The sequence below is a fragment of the Helianthus annuus genome, chromosome 6 (assembly GCF_002127325.2).
Source record: "Helianthus annuus cultivar XRQ/B chromosome 6, HanXRQr2.0-SUNRISE, whole genome shotgun sequence".
NCBI classification, from domain to species: Eukaryota; Viridiplantae; Streptophyta; class Magnoliopsida; order Asterales; family Asteraceae; genus Helianthus; species Helianthus annuus.
In genome coordinates, this window is record NC_035438.2 from 121,955,359 (window position 1) to 121,966,175 (window position 10,817).

The following is a 10,817-nucleotide window of genomic DNA, read 5'->3' on the forward strand; positions in this document are numbered from 1 at the left end:
GGGTGTTAGGGGAGTTTAAGAGGGGAGTTGACGTGGCACACGGGGATTGGTTTGGCGTAAGAGAGGGGACTCACCTATTAGGTGAGCACCCCTTACACCCTTAGATGGTGATGGATATGAGATACAATGAAATATCAAGAATTAGATACGAATGAAACGACATATATTTATGTTAAACGACATATTTACTCATTTATATTTACTTTCTCTTTTGTTTCTTTTAACGAAAATTACTATTTTCAGTCCTAAAATTATAGCTTTTATCAAAATCAACCCTATCACACATTAGTGTTTTAGTTATTTTGTGTGTGTATGAATGTGTTTTGTGTATGAAATGTTGCTTAAAAGACACTTCTCTTTTACAAAACTAATGCGCATTGCAAAAGTGATACGTAGGCCTTCACCTCTCGCCTTGAATCCAAGAACCTTAGCACCTCAATGCACTGCATTTTTTTAACTAAGGAGTTGTGCAACAATATATATATATATACACACACTATTATAATGCATATTAGAAGGCAAAATGATCATTTCACCCAATTTTCAACATTTACAAGTATTTCAAGCACATAATACAAACATTTAAAGCACAAAATGCTGAAAGCAATCTTAAACCCATGAACCAGCTAAATTCACGTCTTCTTTCCCCCTCAAATCTCGAGATTCGATTTCAAAATTCAAACCCAACTCCTCCCAATTTATCTATCCTCTCTTAGATCTCCGATTCTCCCCTAAACCATGTTGCCCTCGCGAATCCCGTTAGGGGTCATTTTATAACTTGGGATACTGATGTCTTAATATGCTCTGATATCCTAACATAGCTAAGGATCCTGAGTCCAAGTATTACTAACCTTTACCTTATCCCCCACCCCCCCCCCCGGCCCGGCCCGGCTTCACCAGCAACCCACGGCCGTTCTCGCCGCCCCACTTTCAAATATATATCCGTTATATAATGGATAGTTTTATTAAAAAAAATACCTTTTCCACTTTAAATATTTATCCATTTCTCCTAATCTTCTCCTACTCTCATCCATTTTTATAAAAAACACTCTTATTTTTTTTACCATCATGAATCCATTCAACCCAAACGACCCTAACCCGAACAATCCTAACTTTTTTTCTAGTCCCGCTTACACTCAGACTATGGATCCTTCGTGGGGGTCTCCACCATTTACGTTTTCGGGTTTCCAACAATCACCTAACGCCTTCAATCAAATGTCCCAACTTCAACAAATGCAACAATACCAAGCATTCCAACAATTCATGCAACGCGGCTCGGTTCAACTTGATCAATTCCAATCGCAACTGCCAACTTCCCAACCGCAACCCTCGGTTCAACTTGACGATGATGATGAAGTCGTCCCCGAATCGCCACCTAAAGAACTCAAGCGCAAAAAAAAACAGGGGGAAGGGGAAGGCCGTTGAAACCGAATCCAACACCGCAAAAAAAGCGGTTCGAGAGCAAAGGCGAGAACGTGGACAAAAGTAGAGGAGGCGCTAGCATTAGCGTATGTTAAGGCCTCAACTTGCCCGATTGTCGGTATGAACCAAAGTTAAATTTTTTTTAATTTAACTTTAAAAAGAATTATTTTTTAGTTTTACTAATGCAATTTTTTTTTTAATTTTAGGGAACAATCAAACGGGTTCTGGTTTTTGGAAGGCATGTACGGATAGATTTAATCACCTTATGGGGGAAGGCGCGGCCCGTGATCTCGATTCCGTATCGGGGAAGTGGCGGAAAATGAACAAGTGCGTGAATGATTTTATCGGGATTTATAACCCACTTTACATCAATCGTCCTAGTGGGAGTAGCGACGAGGCCGTTCTTAACCTTGCGATGGCTAAATGGGAAACAAAAAATCCGCCTTTCCCGCACCTCCGAGCATGGAACGTTTTAAAGGAAGAACCAAAATGGGTGTCGATTCCAAATGAGGTCGCAACCGCCAAACGGACTAAAACTTCCGAGTCCGGAAGTTATAGTGCGGGAGGCTCCACCGCTCGTTGTCAAATCAACATAAACGACGAACCGGAATATGAAGAGGAGCCCGTTCACGAGATCGAACATCCCGGCGGAAGGGACAAAGCAAAAAAGAGGCGGCCGCAAAGCGCAAAGGGGCCGGCTCGAGTGGAGGGGGCGGCTCGGGTGGAGGGGGCGGCTCGAAGGCGTCTTCAAAAATGGACGAGTTAATTTCCGAATTCCGTTCGTTTAAAGACTTTGCGGCCGAAAAAATATAGTCACAAGAAAAACGTGTCGGCCGACTATGCTCGAGCGGAGGATTTTAGGATAATGAGGTTGGATCTCGACTCGGTTCCGAAGGAAGAACGAGAGGTGTATCGGATGATGAAGGAAGAGGTGAAGAAAAAATGGACGTCGTAGGTTTTTTTTTATTTTTAGGAAATGTAATTTTTTTTTTATTTTTCGTAAATGTTTTTTTTTTATTTTTAGGAAATGTAACTTTTTTTATGTTATGAAATGACTTTATTTTTGTTGTTTTATGTTGTATTTTTTAACTTTTATAATTTTTTTATTAAGTTAATAAAAAACACTTGGAAAATTATAAAATATTGAGGTGGGGTAGCCCCATCCTCCATCTCCCTCAAAAGTGAAGGAGGCCCATCCTCCACGAGCCGGTGATGTGGCGCCTACGTGGCGGCCCATCCTCGTGGGGATGGGCCTCACCATACCCTTTAGTCTAAAGGAGTCTGTAATCACTTAGAAATCAATCGATCAAGCTCCATAACTGTAATCAAGGGCGGACCCACATAGAGAGGGTCGGGGTCCCCGAACCCCAATGTTTTTTAAAAAAAATTAGTAGATCTGGTATATAAAATTTTATAAGAACCCCATAAATACAATTTGGTGGACACTATAAAAAGAAAAAGAAAGCTGGCGTGGTGGTAAACCACCCTCTTTACCAACAAAAGGTCATGGGTTCAATCCTTGTATAGCCCATTTTTTCTGTTTTTTTTAGATCTAATTCAAACCTTGCTTTGACCTGATCCGAACGAGGACTGACCCAAGAATTTTAACGTTCTGTTATGAAAATTTTGAACCCCGAAAAAAATGGACCCCATTGGAAAAAAATTTTAGGTCCGCCACTGTTTGTAATTTCTTTCAAGTTATTAATATAGTGGAGCTAGGTAGTTTCGAGCTCCTGGGGTTTTTGTGTCGGCGATAATCTCTTGTAAGTATCAAGGGTTTTTCCCTGTAACAAATCATTTGTGTTCATCTTTACTTACTGTTTTCATCGCATATTCGTTGCATATCCAGTTGTTCATTTGACTTTATAATCGAGAAACCTGTTTTCTAAACTAGGGATCCTAACAGTTGTTCCAGGATCCTCAATCTAAAACTTACTATTTCGAAGAGTACACTACTTCACTTTCAAAATTTGGTTATTTAATTGATCTCTACAGTTTTTGACCAAAATAATTTGGCGCCCACCGTGGGGCAAGTGGTGTTTTTCATCACCAAATCTTTCTTGAAATTTCTGTTAAATCAATTTCTTGCGAAGTTAAATGGCTTGTCAATCCAAATCAACCTCAGCATCATCCTCTGTTACCGCTGCAACCTCTGGGGTAACTAACCCTCTTCTTCCTCATCAGACGAATCAGAGGAACACTACTTCTGTTGGGATCACTACTTCTGGATCCGGAATATCTGCTGGGGATCAGTCCTTGCTTCTAATGATGATATCCTGTCAATGTTTCTCAGGTGAATCAGCAAATGAAATACCTCCAAGAGACTAATCGTTGTTAGAGAACTCGAAAAGCTAAAGGAGTCCAGAAGGATGGTGGAGACAACAACACCATTGCAGCCAAGAATGAATTTTGACTCTGCAGGATCCTAAATTTTGACGTTGTAGGATCCTCAAGAGTCCACCAGGGAGACTTCATATCCATGTGATTAGGAACACAACAACAGTTGGTCCAACCCCATCTATCAGGATCGCAACAAGCAGGGATCTTGGAGTCACTCCCAGGATCATTCTCTCAGAATCCCAACATAGGTAACATTAACAATAATTATTCTGTGAATACTTATGATTTTATACAGGATTCAAATGTTAGACCAAAATGGCTAGGGAATTAAAGAAGCTGAGAGAGATGATCTCCAGTGTACCAAATGTGGTACAACCCATACATGAGGTATCTCCAAGTAGCCATAGGATCTCCGGATTTGCACATCCTATTTGTGATGCGGAGATCCTTAAACGGTTCCAAACACCCAACATGAAGTTCTACAATAGAACCACTGATCCTAAAGAACACGTGGCCCGATACAGAGAAGGGATGGAGATCAACGCCATTCCAGTAGATCTAAATGAAGCATTTCTATGAAAAGGATTTGGTTCAACTTTAACTGTAGGATCGTTTAGCGACCCGAACGAGTCGTTCAGAGGTGTTTTCGTCAAGTACAGGTGCGGAAAACAAGTAAATGACGTAGGAATAGCTTGTATATCACTTTAAACTCCTTTTCTATTGATTTGACGATGAATACAACCTGTTTTCGATCCGGCAGCACCTCGGTAGAAAATCAGGAACCGTTACAAATGAATCCGCTCATAAGGTATTTATAGGCAACTGGAACCGCTTATTGGACAGGCCCAATAAGCGGCCCAACATGACATATAAGCGATCCATCATGTCGTCACATGAGCGGCCCATATACTTGACACATAAGCGGCCCAAGATAGTGTCATATGAGCGGTCCACTATCACCATGTACCTATGAGCGATCCAAACCCTATAAACCTATATAATCTCATAATTTCTCGTATTACTTGCCTAGATCTAACGTTCTAAGATAATGACTCGATACAAGACGTAATCAGCAGATGTAGTGCACCAACAGACTCCCCCTCAAATGTTGATGGAGTCGACTATCGAGTCACACCATGCTGTATCTTCACATCTTTAGTCTTGATCAGTCTTCGAGCTTTTCTTTCTCTATCTACAGACTCCCCCTCTCGATTTGCTGGCATTCCTTTGATCTTCAGCAACATCTTCAGGATCGTTGTCTGATCTACACAGGCCTTCGGAATCGAATAACCTGGCTCTAAAAAACACTTTAATTCTCTTGATCAGATCTCTTGATTCCTGCACAATCTTAACCCAGAAATAAATTTTCTATATGCATCACATATCAAAAACTTGTGCTCCAACACATGACTCTCTCTCACCAATTCTATGATGAACCACTTGAAGAAGGTTAGAATTAACGAAAACAGTTGGATTTACACAAACACTCCCCCTCACATTCTGCTCATCATGTTTAGCTCTCGGAATTTTGAAAATCAGTTTTCCAATATCAGTTGTTGAAAATCTTTTTGACTTTTTCAAAAATTTATGCTAAAACACACTAAAATCTTTTTGGATTTTTCAATGTGAGAAAATAAAATGCAAAGAATGAAATATTTACAAACAATATTTTTGTGAGTTCGTGCAAGAGGATCATATCAGTTATGAAACATATCACAAACACCGTTAAGCTTGATTACATTCTAAGTTTTAAACAATTTACCTAGATTGTCAGTATGTTTGTCCACTTAAATCTTCAACACAAATTTCAATCGATACGAGATACGATATTAATGTTTTAGAGACTTAAACTTAATTGTGTATCACTCCACTTGAATATACTCCTGTATCTAGATCCCAAATATTCAGTCTTACAGGTGAGTATACCACAACTGATATATGTAAAGGGGTTAGTTGCGAAACCGTGAGAGCTCAGGTCAGAACTTCCGTTCAGCAGAGAGATGACGGCTCGACTTTTGGTGGGTCCCCTTTAGAGGATCTTTTTGCATTTCAACAGCAGCGACTATCAATTTTATTGTTTCATCAGCATGCTGAGGGCGGCGCTTTTTCAAGCATTTGCAGAAAGTATTATCCGGGGACTAGGTCAGTACTTCCATACAGCAGAAGTCCCGGGATAATACCCCAGATATCACTGAGTATAAAGACCTAGTATTTCAGAATATGGGACCTTTCAAACAAGATTTCGGGGGTTACCCATATATTCAAGAATAGTTACCCACGAATTAAGCAAGTTTGAATTTAGGTTTATATCTCGTTTCAATTTACTAAATGTGCGAAAATCTACTGACACACCCGCAGTAAGATTGTTTAACACTTTTTAACTTTACATTTCTTTAGCATGCCGTGATAGTCCACTGATGTACTATCATTTCCTCTTTTTCGCAACAAAACTCATTTTTGGATTTTATCATGTTTTTGGCTTTCTCAAATTTTCAAATGTTTTTGGATTTTCTGAATTTTCCCTACTCCCCCTAAAATGCAAACACATTTTAAAGAAAATTTGAAAACTTCTAGATAAAAAGCAACAACAAACTGTACAAAAACTTGACAACTGACACTGAATCACATCAAATCGCCATTCACTAGGCATAAACAATCTGAACTCCCCCTATCACAAACCATTTTCTCATTTAGATTTCAAAACACTTAAGTTTGTTTTAATCAAAATGACTTTTCCGGAAAATGAATTTGTGTTGATAACAACCACTTGTAGGAGTATCAATTTTAAGAACGGGGATGTGGTTCATCATCTTGTCTATATTTTTGTCATGAATAGTAAATCAAGTACAAATTAATGTCCCTGATTTACCATTTGCATCTAAGAACCTTCTGTATCACTTGTAAATGTAATTAACTCAACGATTTCAATTATCTCAAAACTTTAACCACAATTACCACTTGTGGGATCAAGATTACCACTTGTAGATACCCAACAACTATCACGTGTAGGAATATTACGTCTACATCACCATTTTACCAATAAGAATGCCGATTCCTGCTTCGCAATTAACCACCTGGAAGCTCCGGCGTAGTCCTTTTACCTGCAAAACATTCAAACATTAATCACAATCAATCAAACAAATTCATCAAAAACTAGAATGATGCCGATTCCTGATCCACGATATAAACTTGGGATCTCCGGCATAGTCCTTTGACTATTCTGGGAAGCAAACTTCCCTCCAAGTCTTCTCAGACTTGAGGACTTTCAACTCTTCAGCTGTAGGGTTGTATGTCGCCTTTTTAGTTGCGTAAAAGTCTTTTACCCCTTTAGCTTTACCACTCAACATTTTCCCAAATATCTTCTTAACATTCCCGTTGAATGTTTTCTCGACATCAAATTCTTTTTCATCATCATAAAATTGATTTGAAATTTTAATTTTTCCAATTTTCTTTTTAACCTCCTCAAACTTCAATGATGGAAGAACATCATCATTTTCTGAAATTTTCTCCATAACTTGTGGCTCTTCTGGCTTTGTGGAACCAGATTCATCGTCGACTTTCACTTCATCCTTCTTCGCAACCCAGACTTGGTTGTCACTTCCTTGTCTTTTGTAAAATTTTGTCTTTTTCTTTGAACATTCTCCAACTTCATTTTTCGAATTTTTAAAAATTTTGGATTTTTCAGATTTTTCCACAACTTTGTCTTTCATCTTCTGAGAAGCTCCCTGTTTTGCTTTGATATCTTTCGAACAATCCGATGCAATGTGACCAGCTTCATTGCATTTCAAACAGGTTTGAGCATTTCTCGGATGAAATACTCCAGTCCCATTCTTTCTCTTTTCAGCAAGAAACTCTTTGTTAGTTTGTTTCCAAAATGGTTTCTGCTGTTCATCTTTCGAGCTTCCACCTGTCACAAATTCAGTGTTTGAATTAGAACTTTTCTCAATTTTATGATTTTCTGGTGGAACAAAACCTAAACCTTTCTTTTTGTAGCTACGATTCTGGTTGGTTTTCTTAGGAAATCCAGGACCAGAATTATAACCCTTTTTCTTGTTTAAACGTTGTTGAACTCTAGAAGTATATTTTTTAGATTTTTCAAAATTTTTCAAAACTTTTAACTCAGGAATATTAACCTCTATTAGTTTAAAAATTTTGTTGATTAGATCCGTTTTAACACTTAAAATTGGAAACTCTTTGTTGTAATATAATTTGTTAGAACCATTCAAAGTATAAACAACTTCGAATGTTTCATCATCCAAATCTGCCTTTGATAACAAAAACTCTTTACTATAAGACCGTTTAACCAACGAATTTTGACTGTTGACTGACGACTTTGACCCTCCAGACTCAGACTTTGACTCTGTCTCCTCATCAGTGTCCAACACCTGATCGACCACCTTTTTGATTAATTCAGACTCATGATCAGTATCAGATGAGGTAAATGTCACATCAATGTTTTCTGGTAAGACGTCAGTTGTGTCGGTTTTAAGCTGTATATTGACTGCTTTTGCAAGTTTCTCCTCATTTGGTTTCCTAGGTGAATACCCATCCCAAATTGGAGGCGGACACTTGTTATAGCTAACGGTCGGTTTCTTACCACAATCTTTCTTTTCTTTCGGCTTCTCAGCTTGAAAAGCTTCCATACCTGCAACAGTTGGGTAAACACGATCAATAACATAATCAGAGGTAGAATAGCTCAACAATAACCTCCTAATCCTCTCATTTTCAATCTTTTCAGTTTCCAATTCTTGCTTCCATTTGGCACTTTCTTCAATGTAGAAATTTATAGCTTTTTGCTTCGACATTAAAGTTGCATTCATCATCGTCAGCGCCTGTTCTCTTTCTGTGTTTGTCTTTTGGAGACCAGTTACTGTTTTGTTCAACACATCATACGATTCCTTCACATAATTAAGATTGAACAATAACTGCTCTTTCTTTTTCTCGTACTCAGCTATGATGTCGTCTTTTGCTGCACACTCTTTGCAGGCTTCCAAACACTTCTCACAGGGCTTGACGACTTCAATAATCTTCTCAACTTCGATTGTTTTAATAACTTCAACCACTTTTTCTACTTCAATCACCTTTTCTACTTCTTTCACAAACTCGTCAATTTTCTCAGCAACATTCTCAGCATTCTGAACATCACATTCAGATTCAGATTGTTGTTCTTTAGCAGCTTGTTTCTCTTTTAGTTTCTCTATTTTTTCTGCAAAATAAAAATGAAAACTTTCAGGAGACATATGAGATTTTGCAGTATTTATATGTTTCTCTTCCTCATCATCACTGCTACTGTGATCAGGTGATTGATCAAAATGTACAGACTTATCAGAATCACCATCTGATACATCAGAATCCGATGGTGTTTTGTCAAATACAACATCCTGTTCTTGAACAGTTTCATCTGAATTATCTGAAACATCTCCAGAGTGTTCTGAGAGTCTATCAGTACTATCTGAACTTTCATCAGATGACACAGATTTTTCATCTCCACTTGATACATTCTCTCCAATAGATCTCATCCAAGTAGCAAACAAATTTGGCTCTCGGACAATCTTTGCAATGAAAGCTTTAAAACCTCCTTTTTCATCTACAAACATATCCCAACTGAAACCTTCTGGTAGTTTCTCATCATCTTGATCGATAACTCGTTCTGCTATAGCTTCAGATGATATGTAATCACTCCAGCTGAAATCTACAACACAAGCTCTTTTGGAATCTTCAATCTTTCTCCCATGAGTTGTCTGAGGTTCTTGGGATTGACCAACTTGTTGATAGATTGCTTTGCGGTAGTAATCATCTTTCCCGAATGGATTTTGTGCTCCGCTAGCTTCTCTTCCTTTGCACTCCCGCTTGAAATGGCCCTTCTCCCTGCATCGAAAACAAGTAACTTTAGATTTATCAAAACCTAAAGTAGAAACATGTGCATCAAGAAAGTCATTTCTCCCAGTAATGGTCTTGAATTTCTCAGCCCGACGAAGAACACTCGCAAGACACCATTTGATATCCATAAGTTCCATTTCCTCGGCGTCTATTTGATCGTAATCCTCTTTGGTGAGCATAGGATTTCCGATCCGACCAGCAACTAGACCTTCATAGGATAACAGAACTGAACCCAGAAGTGCCATGTGATCTTTAGCAGTGTCTTCAGAGAAGCTTTGACCTTCTGGAAGATTGAGAGCTATGTTGCACTGAATTATGTATCCATTTCCGGTTTTTGTACTCTGAGACTGAAAGCTTGTGTTAGTCTCTTTCGGATTTACACTCGAAAATGATGAAAACCCGCTGCTACTCTTGTTCGAACCCTGATCAGCTTTCTCAGATGAATCACCAGCACTGAAAGCGGTTTGAATTTTCGGACTTCTTTCAGTTTCAGAAACTGGAATACTACCTTTATAGTACATTTTAACATCTTGTTGACCACTAGGATTATTCATCCTCGCGATCTTTTGCTGTTCAAGATCCTGACTCTCAATTTTCTCAATAAACTGACCAATTGTAAGTTTGTCATAAACACCCGTGTTTTTCAGTATCATCAAATACGTTCTCCACTCTTTCTGAGGTAACGCGTCAGCCAATTTATCAACCCATTCCTCACGACCTTTTTCAACTCCCAACATCGATAACGAACGCACTAAGTGGCAGTATCTCTCAATCAGTTTTTTAGTATCCTCTCCTGGCAAACTACTAAACAAATCAAATTCCTTTTTAAGCAATGCCTTCTTGCTTTTGATCATACTTTCACTACCCTCGAATTTTACTTTAAGAGCATCCCAAATTGATTTTGCAGTTTTGTCATGTTGTAGCAGAATGAATATATCTTCTTTAATCGCATGCTGTAACAAACTTATCATCATTTTCTCTGCTCTGTACATTGCACGTTCTTGTTCTGAGAATTCAGATATCTGTTTAATGACTTGCAATTCTGTTCGAGGCAATGTGTACTTTTCCAATATGCATTCCCACGATCTGAGATGATTTGCCTGAACCCAGTTTTCAAAGCGATCTTTCCACCCGTAGTATTCTTCAATACTCATCAGTTTCGGGGGTTTCTGGGT